General features: G+C 43.7%; 1 pseudogene; it reads left to right on the forward strand.

Moving 5' to 3' along the window:
* LOC147105145 (acidic mammalian chitinase-like) overlaps positions 1-17,959 on the forward strand; it is a 58,185-nt pseudogene extending 40,226 nt beyond the window's left edge.
* Positions 17,960-18,053: the final 94 nt, after the last annotated feature.

Raw genomic sequence — 18,053 nt, forward strand, 5'->3', positions numbered from 1 at the left:
GAAGATAGAAACAGAGTGTTTCCAGTGATTGAGGGGCCGAGAACAAGGGGGAAAATATGTCAGATTAAATGAGAGAGATTTCGGTCAGAGAACAGATGAGGGGTAATAACGATCTACAGAGAAAACTATTTAAGTCATGGTGTTTGAGATGTTGTGTAAGGTGAATGGTCCACAATGGGCTTATTGTGCTCTACCATCCTCAACACATTTTAGCAATCCAGATGCAGAAATGACAAATGCTGCTGTCCAGTTGCACTGTATGATTTGCCCAGAGCTGTAATTTGTATGTTGTCTAGTTTATAATGCAACTCAAATCCCTTGAGTATATTAGATGCAAGAGTCTAACTCCCAGAAATCTATTATTCTCCATATAGCAGGGATCTGTTTTTGTGTAACTCAAGTCATTTTTATTCCCTTCCCCATTATAAAAGACATTATTTCCTAATTAAGACGAGCTGGTCACCTCCTTCGTCTATTCTTCTTTACGAATGCCTGCTCGGACACAGGCTTTTCATTTTTCTCTGTTGGGAAGTGTAGTGTATGTACTTTGCAGAAGGAACTATATTCTGCAGCCCTTGTATACTGCAGTACCAGTAGTGACCACCCCTGTATATAAGCCTGTGTAGTAACTTTGCATAGTAGATCCAGTTTTGTCTCCACTCAGTAAACACCTGTTGTAACCTACTCCTGCAGTCCGTGTCTCAATTACACATGGACATAATACTGGCGATGAGCAGATCCGAACTTACCTACAGTTCTGCACCACCTCATGGGGATCCATCCCTGAAGCGAAGTTGTTGGAGGTCGAGGCCAGAAGGAAGAAAGAAAAAAAACAAACAGAAGAAACGGGCGTCGACCGTGGACAACCACCTCTGATTCATTGGAGTTGAAGATTTGCAGGAGAGGCTGTCGAGAGCGGGGCTTGGTTATCCTGTCGATGGTGTTCCAGCTAATCGGGCTGATGGCAGGTAGTACACTGATCCTTCCTGGGCTGCGGCGGGCTAGAGCTCGATCGGGTGGCTTTTCAACGGGGCCGAGCAGCGTTGTCAGGAAGAGGAGAGAGGGTGGAGCACACAGGGCGCGGCCGGTGCTACGAAGCCGGGCAGCGTACAGACCCGAGAAGAGGGAAGAAAGTGTCCCGGAGGGTTTACTCTGACGACGGGAAAATAAAAGAAACTAGAAGCGCAGAAAGCCGCGAGGAGCTGCAGTTTGCCACGGGGACCGCGGAGAGCGGCGTTAGCAGCAGCGCGGGGGGGGAAGTGCGCGAAGACCATAGGGCGTCGCCATCAAGGCATAAAATCGCCAGCAACAGCGCTAGCAGCAGCGGAGAAGACAGAAAGCGCGGGAGGCGCCATTTTGTTCAATCGGGGAAGAAGGCAAAGCGCGGGAGGTGCCATTTTGTTCAATCGGGGAAGAAGGCAAAGCGTGGGAGGCGCCATCTTAGATTTCCAAGATGCCGAAGACTGGCAATATCACTGCCTTCGATAATGCAATAGAAGACTGGACCACGTATGTGGAAAGAGTCAAAGTATATTGCAAGGCAAATGAAGTAGCCGATGAGAAAAAGGCATCGGTACTACTAAACTTAATGGGCGCAAGAACGTACGGCCTACTGCGGAACCTGATCACTCCAGCCAAACCGATGGCGAAAAGTTTTAACGAAATTGTTGATATCCTACAGGAACACCTAAATCCTACACCGCTGCTGATAGCAGAAAGATTTAAATTCCACAAGAGAAATCAGCATAAAGAGGAGAGCAATGCTGATTACCTTACAGAACTACGCAAGCTATCAAACCACTGTCAGTTCGGAGCAGGACTGGCAGATACCCTACGGGACAAATTTGTCTGTGGACTCCTGAGTGAAGGAACCCAGAAGAGGTTACTCTCGGAGAAAGAGCTGACGCTAGATAAGGCTTTCAGCGTGGCAGTATTGTACGAAGCAGCAGCAAGGGGAGCTGCGGAAATAAAGCAAAAGCCACAAGAATACGGCACCCATGAAATGACACGGGGATTTGAAAAATGTTATCGCTGCGGCAGAACAACCCATGACCAGAAGGACTGCTGGTCCAAGGACAAAATATGCAGGCAATGTGGAAAGATGGGACACATTGCATGAGTTTGCAGGTCTGGAAAGAAGACTAACGACAACAAAAAGGCTACTAAGGAACAGTACAGGAAAGTACAAAAGATGACGGACAGTAGTTCCGAAGACCAGAAGAGCGATAGTGAATCCGGGAACAAGAGACTAAGCTGTCTCAAACTTCACAACGTAATCGCAAAAGAGGATCACCGAACCATTTGGGTCACCCTCACGATAGCAGGGTCCCAAGTCAAAATGGAATTGGATACAGGATCAGCCCTGACCGTCATGAATCGACGAGACTACGAGCGGCTATTCTCACACATACCCTTGAAAGAGACATCCATTGTCTTGAAGACGTATACGGGGCAGAAAGTATACTCCAGAGGGAAAATAAGGGTGCCTGTCGAATACAACGGCAAGGAAATACAGAAATTGTATCTGTACATACTGCAAGATGGTGGACCACCGTTATTGGGACGTGAATGGATCAGAAAGATAAGTTTAGACTGGCACTCCATTCAGGCACTGACTGTGGCTGGTAAAAAGGATGACGACGTCACACCTGGACGATTGTCAAAAATCTTAGCTAACGCCAAAGAGGTATTTCAACAAGAACTGGGAACTCATAAAGGCGTAACCGCCTCAATAAAAATAGAAGAGAATGCAATTCCCAAGTTTTTCAAAGCAAGACTGGTACCGTATGCAATTCACCCAGCCGTCGAGGCAGAGCTGGAGAATCTGGAGAATGCAGGCATGTTATCTAAGGTAGACTGGAGCGAGTGGGCGACACCCATCGTTCCTGTCATGAAGAAAACGTTAAACAATAAGTCTGAGGAGCCAAGGAAGGTTCGCATCTGTGGGGACTTCAAGGTGACGGTGAACCCAGTCCTTCACACAGTGCAGTATCCTCTCCCGAGGATAGAAGACATTTTCGCCTCACTATCTGGAGGGAAGCGTTTTACAAAAATTGACCTAGCACAAGCATATTTGCAGATGGAGGTTGAAGAATCCTCTAGGAAGTAGCTCATGATAAACACTCACCATGGTCTTTACCAGTATCATCGACTGGTATTCGGAGTAGCATCAGCTCCGGCGATATGGCAAAGAGCGATGGAACAAGTCCTGCAAGGGGTTCCAGGGACTCAGTGTTACTTGGACGACATCCTAGTGACAGGTGAAGATGACAGTGAACACCTTGCCAACCTAGAGCAGGTGCTCACTAGACTAAGAGAACATGGGCTACGAGCCAATCGCCCCAAGTGCGAGTTTTTTAAGAAACAGATATCGTATTGTGGCCACGTGATTGATGAAGAGGGGTTACATAAGTCCCCTGACAAAATTGAAGCGGTAGTTAAGGCTCCAGCGCCTGAAAATGTGTCGTAACTGAGGTCATTCCTCGGATTGGTGAATTACTACCATAAAATCCTGAGGGACAAAATTTGTCTCCACTTGGAGAGGCAAGGATTAATCAGGGATAGTCAACATGGCTTTGTCAAGGGAAGATCATGTCTGACTAATTTGATTGAATTTTTTGAGGGGGTGACTAGGTGTGTGGATGAGGGTAACGCAGTGGATGTGGTATACATGGATTTCAGTAAGGCCTTCGATAAAGTCCCGCACAGGAGACTGGTCAAGAAGGTAAGAGCCCATGGAATCCAGGGTGCCTTGGCACATTGGATACAAAACTGGCTTAGTGGCAGAAGGCAGAGGGTGATGGTCGAAGGTTGTTTTTGTGACTGGAAGCCTGTGGCCAGTGGGGTACCACAGGGATCGGTGCTGGGTCCCTTGCTGTTTGTGGTCTACATTAATGACTTGGATATGAATGTAAAAGGTATGATCAGTAAGTTCGCGGATGATACAAAAATTGGTAGGGTGGTAAATAGCGAGGAGGGTAGCCTCAGTCTGCAGGACGATATAGATGGGTTGGTCAGATGGGCGGAACAGTGGCAAATGGAATTTAACCCGGAAAAGTGCGAGGTGATGCACTTTGGGGGGACTAACAAGGCAAGGGAATACACAATGAATGGAAAGACCCTAGGCAAGACGGAGGGTCAGAGGGATCTGGGTGTGCAAGTACACAGTTCCCTGAAGGCGGCGGAACAGGTGGATAAGGTGGTAAAAAAGGCATATGGGATACTTGCCTTCATTAGCCGAGGCATTGAATATAAGAGCAAGGAGGTTATGATGGAGCTGTATAAAACACTGGTTAGGCCACAGCTGGAATACTGTGTGCAGTTCTGGTCGCCACACTACAGGAAGGATGTGATCGCGTTAGAGAGGGTGCAGAGGAGGTTCGCCAGGATGTTACCAGGGCTGGAGCGCTTCAGCTATGAAGAGAGACTGGGCAGATTGGGTTTGTTTTCCTTGGAGCAGAGGAGGCTGAGGGGGGACATGATTGAGGTGTACAAAATTATGAGGGGCATAGATAGGATGGATGCTGAGGAGCTTTTTCCCTTAGTAGAGGGGTCAATAACTAGGGGGCATAGATTCAAGGTAAAGGGCAGGAGGTTTAGAGGGGATTTGAGAAAGAACTTTTTCACCCAGAGGGTGATTGGAGTCTGGAACTCACTGCCTGAAAGGGTTGTGGAGGCAGAAACCCTCACAACATTTAAGAAGCATTTGGATGAGCACTTGAAATGCCATAGCATACAAGGCTACGGACCAAATGCTGGAATATGGGATTAGATTAGACAGGGCTTGATGGCCGGCGCGGACACGATGGGCCGAAGGGCCTCTATCCGTGCTGTATTACTCTATGACTCTAAGTTTTTGCCGAATTTGTCCACAGTTCTGCACCCACTGAACGCTCTACTACAAACTGGAGTAGCATGGAAATGGAGCGATGAATGTAAGCGGGCCTTTCAGAAGAGTAAAGACCTAATCACTTCAAGAGAAGTATTGGCTCACTACAACCCATCACTACCGATAAGACTGGCGTGTGATGAGTCTCCCTACTGCATTGGAGCGGTACTGTCACATAAATTCCTTGATGGTTCAGAGAGGCCGATAGCTTTTGCGTCACGCTCGTTAACTTCAGCCGAGCGTAACTACGCCCAGATTGACAGAGAGGCCCTCAGCCTGGTGTGGGGGGTGAAGAAGTTCAATCACTACCTGCACGGTCAGAAATTTACTCTACTAACTGATCATCAACCTCTTGTCTCCATTTTCAACCCTCAGAAGGGCGTCCCGATAATGACAGCACAACGGCTACAGAGGTGGTCCCTTTTCCTAGGGGCACACCAATATGACATTGAGTACAAAGGAACTAAACAGCATGGGAATGCTGATGGATTGTCGCGCCTACTGTTGCCGACGGTGGAAGAAACACCTGCAGTGGATCCTGTGGAGATATTCCACTCGACCATAGTCGAATGTCTACCTGTGACGAATGCAAACATAGAAAAGGAAACACGAAATGACCCGACATTCTCCAGGGTCTATGATTTAACGGTGAAGGGATGGCCAGCACATGGCGAACCACTGTTGCCAGCATTCTCGCCGAGAAGAGAACAGCTGTCAGTGTGCAGAGGAACCTTGATGTGTGGATCCAGAGTAGTAATTCCACCCAAATTGAAGGATAGAGTGCTCAATGAGCTTCATGGGGGTCATCTGGGAGGAGTAAAAATGAAGAACTTAGCCAGAGCGTTTGTGTGGTGGCCGGGAATCGGTAGAGAAATCGAAGAGATGACCAAGAGCTGTACAGGATGCCAGAAGGTCCAAAACGCCCCACCACAAGCCCCTCTACATCCATGGGAGTGGCCCTCGTCTCCATGGCAAAGGGTACACATTGATTTTGCTGGTCCATTTATGGACTCGATGTTTTTAATTGCGGTGGATGCACATTCAAAGTGGCCAGAGGTAATAAAAATGTCCTCAACCACCACAGAAAAAACTATCACAGTCTTACGAACCATATTCGCCAGAAATGGGCAGCCTGAACAGATTTGCTCCGACAATGGACCACAATTTGTGTCTGAAGAGTTCTGGAGGTTCTTAAAGAACAATGGTGTTAAGCATTACACATCCGCCCCATATCATCCAGCCACCAATGGATTGGCTGAGAGGTTCATTCAAACATTCAAGAAGGCTATCAAGGCAATGTGTAATGAAGACATACCCCTACAACACAAGGTGGATAACTTCTTGTTTGCCTACCGGAATGCGACACATGCGGTTACCAACCAAACTCCAGCCATGATGTTCTTCAATCGAAGACTACGATGCCGCTTGGATTTGGTTAAGCCAAACATCAGAAGAGATGTGGAGAACAGGCAGTTTCAGAATATGAATGAAAGGCCAACCAGGAGTTTTAAGATAGGTCAACCAGTTTTGGCCCGGGACTACCGCACAGAGAAATGGCAGCCAGGAACGATCTGCACACGGCAAGGACCTCTAATGTATACCGTGGACGTTGGAGAGAGCATTGTAAGGCGCCATGCTGACCAGATTCTAGAGTCACTGGAAAACGTCAATTCCACACCACGATCCGATACACCTGGTGATGAAACCGAAGTATCAATTGCATCTACCTCAGAATCGGTGATATTGGAAGATGAACCAAACAACGACGTTGATCCCGAATCAACTTTGCCAGAAGAACCTGATACCCCAAAGAGGCGTTATCCAGACAGAATCAGGAAGCCTCCTCAAAGACTGAACTATAATTGCTTAACTTCAGCTAATGTATCTAGCAACTGTAATTGTAAATATGTTGTTTAATTATTAATCGAATGTTATGTACTGTTTAGCTAAAAGGGGAGGAATTGTAGTGTATGTACCTTGAAGAAGGAACTATATTCTGCAGCCCCTGTATACTGCAGTACCAGTAGTGACCACCCCTGTATATAAGCCTGTGTAGTAACTTTGCATAGTAGTTCCAGTTTTGTCTCCACTCAGTAAACACCTGTTGTAACCAACTCCTGCAGTCCGTGTCTCAATTACACACGGACATAATAGGAAGCATCTGCCCCTGCAAGGGCAAGGGGAGGAATTTCGCCAACTGGTTTTCTAATATGGCCACTCATAGGCCGGTAGACCCGGTAACCACAAGCAAGGAAAAGAAATACAGCCAAAATAACAACGCTGGAAAAACTCAGCGCCTATCACATATAGATATTTTCTTTTTTTTATCAACAATTTTTGCTTGGCCTTTTTTTCTTCTCTCCCACATGGCAGCTGTCTTTCATTCTGCCAGCACAATTCACACTTCATCTAGAGCCATCCTTTGTTTCTGAACCTGTCCCATTACCATCTCCTCTTGCCTTGAATATCTCTCAATGTCTCTTAATCTCTCCTGCTTTCTATCCTATCACTGACCTTCCCTTTTGTTCTTTCATCCCCTCCCCCTTTTCCCAGCCCCTAAACAGGCTTTCCATTTCCTGCTTTTTTCCAGTTCTGACAAAGGGTCATCGACCTGAAAAGTTAACTCTGTTTCTCTCTCCACGGATGCTGCCCTGGCCTGCTGAGATTTTCCAGCATTTTCTGTTGTTATTTCGGATTTCCAGCATCCGCAGTATTTTGCTAAAGAAATACAGCCTCCATGTTTCCCGCAATTTACATTTTTTTCTCCCAAACACTGGCTGCAGAAGCAACTTGCTTGGCTCAGGCACCAGTGTTCAATGGTCGGTGGTAGGCAGACCTCGGAATCTCACTGGAAACGGGGCCTGTGCGAGCGCTCAGCAAGTGCTGTACTGCACAGGCCCAGAAAGCGGGCTTAAAAATATTTTGATTGGAACAGGATATCGGGCCAGATTTTGCTGGAGCGGGGCATCTCGCGGGTGCCCAGCTCGTTAGACTCGTCCGTGCACGTTTAGGTTTTTAAATTCTTGGCCACAAAGTTGCTGGAAGTGCGAGTTGGTAACAGCGCAGCGAGGTCGACAGGGCATCTGGGATCTTGGTGAACAACGGGACAGACAGTGTATCTCTAACCGATTGAGTTATAAGGGTTGAGAAATAAACAGCGGATGGACTGAGGAGGGTGAATTGGAGTGGGTGAATTCAATGTCAAATCATGTACAGAGAGAGGGAAGCAAAGATTGAAGAGAGAAAAAGAGACAGGCAGAAAAGGAAAAGAACAAAAAAAGAATTTGTTTTTAAAAATTTGATATTTTTAATACCTCCTAAAACAATTCGGAACCTGAAGGAATGAGGCTCCACAATTAGCACATCGTTAAAGGGTAATTACTAGACTTAACTTTCTCTGACCAGTTCAGTGGACAATTAATGTGCAAATGCTACTTCATGCAAATCATGGGGAGGTTAAGCGCAAGATGCCGTTTTCGCGAAACTAACAGCGAAGCAGCACAAATTGACCAGCAACTTGTGGCGATTCGCAATTCACGGGGCATCTCTTACTCGCTACAAGTTGCTGGTGGATTTATGCATTAATAACAGCGTGCATCGTTCAGACACTGTTACTTGTTCAGCAAAATGTGGCCCGATAATTTGCAGGCAGCACGGACTATCTGATGCCCCCTCAGTCATGCCATGTCGAAACTCCATCCACTGTTCTGAAGCACCCCCTGCCTTCTGCCGTGGAGACTGCCACCAATATGGTAACGATCCCGAGGTCTGAAAGTTGGCCAGCGTCACGGGACATCTCCATGGCGGTTGCTAGTCCTCCAGAGTTGCACCCCAATCAAGGGATACAAAAAGCCTGGGCCAATGTGTCCCAGGACTGTCAGAACAAAAGAAATAAAAATTAACTCAATTCAGTGGGATGTATAAAAGTTACTCAAACAGGAGTTAAAACAGTTCCATTGTTACTTTATCATTGTAGGTCCGGTGGCTAAAAAAGAACAAATTCGGAGGTGCTTTTGTGTGGACAGTAGGCCTCGATGATTTCAATGATCATTGCAAACAGGGAGTGTTTCCTCTAAAACAAATTGAAGAAACTTCTTGAAATAAATTCAGGTAAAATATTTACCATTATCATAGATAAAATTCAATAGTATTTCACAAAGCTAATTTTACTATATATCGACATAGGAGTTACAATAGCGAAGTAGTATTATTGCAATCGTGGTCTACCAGAAGAGGGGCGGGGCCAGGGAGGAGCATTAGCGGTTCCCCCTAGTGGAACATTTCAGACATTACAAGTGCAAGTACAAATATCAGAACACAGTTATTTCATCACATTCACCCCCTGCTATAGATTCAGTCTGTCAGGTGGTCTGATAATCCTCTGGGAACGACGTAACTCTTGCTGAGGCTCCTCCCGGAGTACTAACTCCGGTTCATTCGAATTCCCAGAATCATCAGTATTTTCCACACTGAGGGTTTGTGTCTCTGAAGGTCCAATACCACGATTGAAAACTCTACTCTCAGAGTCGAACTCTTTTCAAGCTGCAGCAGGTGCAAGATCTTTAATAGAGACCGTATCCTCTCGCCCATCCGAATATTGAATATACGCATACTGGGGATTAGCATGGAGGAGTTGTACTTCCTCCACCAGTGGATCAGTCTTGTGGCCTCATGTCTGCGCAACAACACAGGGCCCGTGGTCGTCAACCATGTGGGTAACGATACTCCATTAGTAGCTTTTCTTGGAAAACTAAACATCCTTTCATGAGGGGTGACATTCATCGCTGTACACAAAAGAGACCTTATGGAATGCAGCACGTCTGGCAGGACATCCTGCCAGCGAGAGGTCGGCAGGCCTCGTGACTTCAGAGACAGTACGATAGCCTTCCACACTGTCGCATTTTCTTTCTCGACCTGCCCATTACCACGAGGGTTATAGCTGGTAGTTCTACTCGTTGCAATCCCCTTCGATAGCAAAAACTGTCGTAATTCTTCGCTCATAAAGAACCCCTATCACTATGTATATAGTTAGGCATGCCGAACAAGGAAAACAGTTGGCAGAGGCATTTAATTACAACAGCACTAGTCACATCCGGACAGGGGATAACAAAAGGGAACCGAGAGTACTCATCTATAATATTAAGAAAATAGACATTATGGTCGCTCGATGGAAGGGGACCTTTAAAATAGAGACTCAAATGCTCAAATGGTCGAGTTGCTTTAATAAGATGAGCTGGCTCGGACGGCTTATAGAAGCAGGGTTTGCATTCAGCACAAACATGACAGGTTCTGGTCATTGTCCGGACCTCCTCAATAGAGTAGGGTAGATTGTGGGACTTAATGAAGTGGTTCATTCTGGTAACCCCAGGGTGGCAGAGTGCGTCGTGGAGACTTTGAAGCTTATCTGTACCTAGACTAGCACATACTCCTCGTGACAAAGCATCCGATGGCTCATTAAATACTCCAGGCCTGTACTGAATATCATAGTCATATGTTGACAGTTCTAGTCGCCATCTTAAAATCTTATCATTTTTGATCTTGCCTCTCTGCTTAGTGTTGAACATAAAGGCCACAGATCGCTGGTCAGTAATGAGCGTAAAACGTTGGCCAGCGAGATAATGTCTCCAATACCTGACTGCTTCAATAATTGCCTGTGCCTCCTTTTCCACTGAAGAATGTTGAACTTCTGGTCCTTGCAATGTACGAGAGAAGAAGGCTACTGGTCTACCAACTTGATTAAGAGTTGCTGCCAACGCAAAATCAGATGCATCACTTTCCACTTGAAATGGGATCTTCTCATCCACGGCACATACCACTGCCTTCTCAATGTCCCGTTTGATATTAAGGAAAGCCTCCTGAGCTTCCGCCGATAGCGGAAAAGACGTCGACTTAATAAGAGGTCGGACTTTATCGGAGTAGCTAGCCACCCATTGGGCATAGTACGAGAAGAATCCCAGACACCTTAAGGCTTTTACAGTGTGAGGTAAAGGTAATTCCTTAAGTGGGCGTAATCTTTCAGGGTCTGGCCCGATTACCCCATTCTCCACAATGCAACCAAGAATACACAAACGTGTAGTATTGAAGGTACACTTGTTTTAGTTGTAGGTCAGGTTTAACCTCTTTGCAGTCTCTAGGAACTTTGCGAGATTTTGATCATGCTCCCGTTGGTCACGCCCACAGATGGTAACATTGTCCAGGTACGGGAATGTTGCTTCCAACGCGTATTCATCCACCATACGATCCATCTCCCGTTGGAAGACGGATACCCCATTCGTCACTCCAAAGGGCACCCGAAGAAATTGGAACAGGCGCCCATTAGCTTCAAAGGCCATATAAGGTCAGTCTTCTATTTTGATGGGGAGTTGATGGTAGGCAGACTTTAAATCAATGGTGGAGAACACGCGGTACTGAGCTATCTGGTTCACCATCTCAGAAATACGAGGCAAAGGATAGGCGTCTAATTGGGTATACAAGTTTATAGTCTGGCTATAATCGACCACAAGTCTTTTCTTCTCATTAGTTTTAACCACCACCACCTGGGCACGCCACGGGCTACCACTGTGTTCGATGATTCCCTCCTGTTGAAGCCTTTCCACTTCCTCTTTTATAAATGTTTTATCTTCTGAACTATACCGTCGACTCTTAGTCACTATAGGTCTACAATTAGGAGCAAGGTTCGCAAACAAAGGCGGCGGGCTTACGTTTAAAGTAGAAAGGCCGCAGACTGTGAGCGGAGGCTGGGATCCACCATACTTAAGGGTAATGCTCTCATGCTGACACTGGAAGTCCAAGCCTAATATTAAGTTCACACACAACTGAGGTAATATGAGTTTAAAATCCTTATACTCCGTATCCTTAACGGTCAATGTGACTTTACAATATCCAGTTACCTCCGAAGTAAGGGATTTGGACGCCACCACAACCACAAGATTCGATCGTGAAGTAACTTAGTGCGAGGTACCTTATTAAAGGCTTCCTGCAAGTCCAGGGAGACAACATCTACTGGATTTCCCTCACCCACCACCCTAGTGGCTTCCTCAAAAAACCATCAAATTTGTACAGCACGATCTAGTTCTTCAGAAGCTGTGTTGTCAATTTCTAATGGCTCCTTCCTTTTCCCGGTAATCATAAAGAGCATCTCTTACGCTCCCTTCCAGCATCTTTCCAATAATGGACGTCAGGCAGATAGGCCTGTAGTTCCCCTGGCTCGGATTTGCACTTCCCCCTCTCACCCCCCTTGGCAGCCATGTGCCAACAAATAAACAAGCAAATACTAAATTCTGCATTCATGCTAATCACCAGACCTACCGGGGGCACTGGTGTTTTCCGATGCATGTATATATATGCTGCAGCTGGCGCTTAAACCAGAATGTAGGTTAAATGATAATTTGAAGATCTTCAAAAATACTTTAACATTGAATACTCCAACAGGATATTTTCAAATTTAATTTCTTTTTCTACGTTATTAATCATTAGCAAAAACAAGAATCAAGTGCATAAATGCAGCAATTAGTTACAGCTATGGCATGAATCTCAAAGCGTTCCCTTCAGTTTGATGTTCTTAAGGTGCCAGCATAACTAAATGCCACCAGTTATGCTGATTTTGGTATTAGAAGCCTCATTCTATTAGATCCTGATTTTAGTAAGTACTGGCAACAAGTTCTCAGCACTTTGGCTTCAATCTGAAGCGGAATACTTTGGATTTTTGATGGTCCAATTTTTGCCTTTGGAGAGCCTAAGAAATTAAATAAACACAAACCCAAAATTGTATTTGACCCAAAGTGAATGATCCTATTTGTATTTGTCAAATCTTAAAATACTTCAATTAAATAATATAAAATCTTACTACAAACTTGAGAATTTTTGTTTAGTATTTTTTTTTTTTTTTAAAATAGACAATCTTCCGTAGCGCTGCGGATGGTAAATTCTCAAAATGGTCTTTGTATTGCAGTTTATTTCTCGGGCCTTTTTGTATGCATCTCTTCTGTCCCCCTTCTCCCTTTCACTATTCTCTATTTTCCAGTTTTCCCCCTCGTGTCCTTACGGGTGGGAGCTGGTGGATACTCCAACCGGAAAGGCAGTACTGTGATGGTAGCTGCAGCACACAAGCCAAGAGACGTCCAGGTAGTGGTGTATACCGTGGATGCCATTTGAGCGATGAGACGAGTCCAAGGCTGCATTTTCCGGTGGTGAGCGTAGACAGCAAGAGATGCGACTCGGAATAGAACGCATTAGAAGGAAAGAGTGGAGTTTAAAGAGAGATGAAATGGGTGGAAAGAAGTGGTAGGGTGGGGGGGGGGGGGGGGGCGCGCAATAACTTGCTGGGACAAGTAGGGCCAAGGCACTCCTGATATTGGACCTTGGGCCTTATTTACATGAGATCAGCAAGCTGCAGCTACCTAGAGTCCCAGGCAGCTGGCTGGTAAGAGGATTTTTATTTGGGGCCGCTGCATTGCCAGCTGAGGCCCTGGGACGCCTCAGACCAGGAGGCGGCTAAATGGGCGTCGGTAATGGACCTCCTGACTCCACATTCAGGTACGTGTTCTTTTTGTTAAAACAAACCTTACTGCTCTGATGGTGGCCTCCAGCTATCCCTTTCAAGACCGCTGGTTAGGCTACATGTACAGCACAAATTCCTACAGCTACATCTCTTGGCACCATTTGCTATTTACATTCAGTAAGCTCTACGCTTAAAACTGTGTGTGGAAATACATTAATGTAATGAGAAAATGTAATCGCTGATTTCCATTGAAAGTCAGTTGACTTCAGCAGAATCACTGGCCATTTTTTATTGTAAAATCTCAAACCACACCATAACCAGCTGCAGTAATTCAGTCATGATGACAATGTTAAAACAGTGGTTGGTTAATTTAATGGCCTGGCTCTTTAAATTTTAAATGCTGCTTGAACACAACGGATTCTCGAGGCAGCTGGTGCTGTGGCCATCCTGCAAACTACTTTGAATCCTTCACCATTAGTGAGCAGTTTTCTAACTTGGTTACGACGTCAGCATGGTCCCACCCTTTCACCCCCTCCTTCAAATTCTTGGCAAGACAGCAATCTGAAATTGGCTTCGTTGTTCCAAGGTGGCTTGTAATCTTTTTACAAGAACATTAAATTAATTTATAGTTCATCAAAACTATACCCAGCTTAATAGTGCCCCCCAAAAGTACTGAAGAGCCTCAAAATTTAAAAAAATAATGCCATGGCGGTGAAATCATACTCTGCAATGAGTATTGGTTTAACAGTCTGTCAGCAGGAGCAGAGAGTTTACGAACAGGTTAAAAAATGCAAAATTTGGAAGGACCCTTAACAGATTGTGTATATTTCTTTTGATTTAGAACTATGTCCTCAGGTTATAGTTCCTTTAGAAATTTAGGATTAAATATAGTTGTATTTCAAATGGAAAAAAACCCCAAAATATTTCATGATCTAATGCGAAACAGTTTATAAATTTCACTTTTACAATTTAGAAAATGTAGTAGAAATGTTGCTGCTGTGGAAGGGGGGGGGGGGATCACAAGTAGCATTTTTCAAACAATTTCATCATACAAACATTTTATGGTAGGGCTCCAGTTTGAAGTTTCAAAAACTATATGATCTTGCAGAAGTATACAAATTTAAATTGTCATAAACTAACATGGCCCAGAGCAAAACAGTCACTCCCCTCAGAACAGTCTGTATTTAAGAAAGATGAATACTGAATAGCTAAAGATCCAGATGATTTTATTCACAGATTAGAAACAAAAATGCTTAAGCTTTAAAATCACTGAAAATACACCAGCATTCAGAGGATAAAGCAATTAATTCAACAATGTTCATAACACATTTTGCTTTCTACTGGCTTTTGAAAACACTAGTTAGGTCTAATTAAAGTTTTCAGCTGAAATTACTGCATTTTTGTCGACGAGCTCAACAAGTCATAAATTAAGTCACTATAATACATTTAAAATACAGATCACGGCTTATGCATTAAAAACTATATAGTACAATTCAATTATCTTAACTGTTGAAACATAACACCTTCATGTATAATGTTGCTTCCCATGGGAAATTTCCATTTGTACTGTACAATTTGAAATTTATAGAAAAAAATTACCAGTTTAATTCAAAATATGTAGGGACTGATTCACAATTGAACACGAGTAACCTGTTTTTTTGAACAAAGTTGATCAGCAAAAATAAATTACATATTGCACTTTAATTTTAAAGCACAAGTTGTATTTAATTAATTCTGTATTTAAATTTCCAGTTCATTTCCAATTCCAACAGTGAGGAAATTCAGATCCAAGTAAACAAATCTTGTTCAGCTTAAAAATTATGTAAACTGATGGGGACCACATTATTTGAAATCAAGAGAACTATATTATTTACTTAATAGCTTACATTTGTTTCAACTCTTCATGTTTTTTGCCAGTAATCTTGGAGGACATCCAAAAAAGACATTGTACATTTCCCCAACTATTTCTAACCAATGTCTTTTTGATGATTTTGTAAAGCCAGACGGCCTAGTCCTCAAAAGTGGAGGGGAGGGGGCGGGGGGGGAAAGAGGGGATGCGGTCTGTGCATCATGGTGACCTGCAAGTGGGGTTTCTGCTCTTCCCCCCGCCCTCCCAATTCATCTGGTTACACCGAATCAAATTCAGCAGTAAACTCTCAATTTAGCGAAGCCACGAATTTAATGCATTGGATATAGGCCCCATTAAAAAAGGAATCCAATAGGTAGTAAACAAGACAAATATTTTGCTCATGTAAAATGTACAAATCAAGTACCAAATCTGAAAAGTCATCCCCTCTGTCCAAGACTATCTACCAAATATGAACCGTGTGTCGTATACTCAAGTAATCATTTGAAGGAATATCTCTGGTGAAAAATGTTGACAATTTATGTAGTTGAACAGAGGTATTTTTGTGCAAAATACTTGAAAGCTAATTTGCAACCTGTAGATTTCTTTCTTTTCAAAAGTGTCAAGTGGCAACCATCTTCTCAGTTTCTATTGCTTGTAAAACATTGCTTGTAAAACAGCAAAAGCAAGGAATCGCATTATCGTGGATTTGATTCGTGAGATCTATGTGGATCGGGATCAGATTTAAAACAATATGCGCTAGAGTGCATTAGATCTGAAATGGAAGTTTGAGTGACTGTAGACAAATGAGCCTATGAAAAGGCCAAAATCCTGAGCAAACTAAGGTCATATTTTGAGGATGGAAGGTGATGGAACAGAACCCAATCCAAAAAAAATCAATTGCCATCACTTGTCAGATAGATTTCATGGCTACTTATCTTGTGAAGCATTGGGAGCACCTCAAGAACCAGATCACTTTTTCCCAAATCAATGCTTAGAGAAGTAGAAGTTCCCTTGATGGCTCACCAAGTTCAGTGGGTAGCCCTACAAATAGAAAAGTCCCAAATCGGATACCTAATATGTGCCAGTCAGTTAATCTCAGTGGGCAACAGTAGGAGTGCTAAAACTTGTCTTGCACCCCTTGGGTAGTGGCAGGGGGGGGGGGGGGGGGGTGGGTGGGGAAGAAGCAGGATTTGTGAATCCCAATTGCTATCCAGTGGCCCCTGCTGGAAGCATGTAGCGATGAGTGAGAACAGCCACAAGAGGAAGATTCAAGGGTGATATTACTATAAAATTGTGGGCACAAAATGGCTGCGAGAGAGTGCATATCTCAGCCAATGATAACATATCATCTCGCTTTGTACTTCTACAGATGACTAACCACCGTAGGTCTCAGAAGGTGTGGCTTCAGTTCAGACTGTTCTACCCCAGTTCATAAGGTACACATCAGATGAACATGATGTTTCTGTACGACTGCTGCTTCAGACGCAGACACATTCAATGAAAATCATACACACTCAAAAGTCAGATGGCAGTTTCTAAAAGCAGTAAAGAAGTCTGTCAGAAGATAGAAAGGAAACTAAATGCAAGGCAAGCAGTTTCACATGCACCCGTTTGGGTCAAGGCCGATTAAATGCAACTTGCCGTACCAAGCCTATTCCAGTTTGGTTGCTCATCAGTTAAGTATTAGACCTGTATTATCCAAAGCTTCAGCAGCATGTTGTTAGCCCTACCTACTGTAGCTACAAGAAAGTTGTAGATATAACATTCAAGTCGTGAAATCGGAGTAGCTTTTAAGAGAAAATTGGATAAATATTTGAAACAGTAAAATATAGGGCTACGTGAAACAGCAGGGCAATACGATTAGTTTGAGATTATTTCTAGCAAAGACCCATCACAGCCACCATGGGCTGAATGACCTCCTTCTGAGCTATAAACTTTAATTGTTCGATTTGAAGGAATGTACAACTGCGGTGGTTAAACCAAACTCATTATGCACTCCTAGTTGGATGCAGATTGTGGAATATAGCTTAAATCAAGGTTTCTTAAAATATAAAATAGAAAGTGATACTTTGTTTCTAGTTTATGTTTATAATTTTGCTTATACTAGAAGTTCTTTGAACGTAGCATCATAGAAAGATCCAGAACCAAATTCCATTCTATTAGTCAGTTTAAGGCTATTCAGAACCACAAACACACGTTTTGTGCTACAACTTCCTAAGGCCCATGATTTTGTACCCTCACCCTCCTTTGACTGAGGGCAATAAAGCTGAAATGAAATAAAAATCATGAAAATTTTCTGCAAGTAACCATGATGGATCAAGTAGAAATTTACACTCCCACAAAATCTGTGCCTCAGTCAAAGATAAACTTTATACACTCTTCAGTCAACATGTGCGCATATCAACTTGAATATTCAACTCATGATCAAGTTATAAAGCTGCTCATTAACTTTAAGACTCATGCTCTTAAACTATACAATACAATGCTTATACAAGAGATGAGGAAATCATCACAAAGCATTCAGTGGGATAATCGATCAAAGTTGCATATAGGTAAGAGTAGAAGATCCATCTTAGAACGTGTACATGGACATAATCAACAGCTTCTTATACCACAGCACTACAACAAAAGTAGCGAGTCCTATTATCACATCAATGAATTGCATGTACATATTATGCATGCACTCTTAGAGCATATGTTTGCTGCTTGGCTAGGGTTTTAAGTGTTGGATTTACAATGATGGATTTACAATAGGATGTACTGAAAGACATTTTTATCGTGAACTTTTCCCAAGCAATTTGCAAAGAGTAGCACAA

The sequence above is a fragment of the Somniosus microcephalus genome, chromosome 18 (assembly GCF_052327205.1).
Source record: "Somniosus microcephalus isolate GS21.2 chromosome 18, FLI_Smic_1.0, whole genome shotgun sequence".
In the NCBI taxonomy this organism is placed as follows: Eukaryota; Metazoa; Chordata; class Chondrichthyes; order Squaliformes; family Somniosidae; genus Somniosus; species Somniosus microcephalus.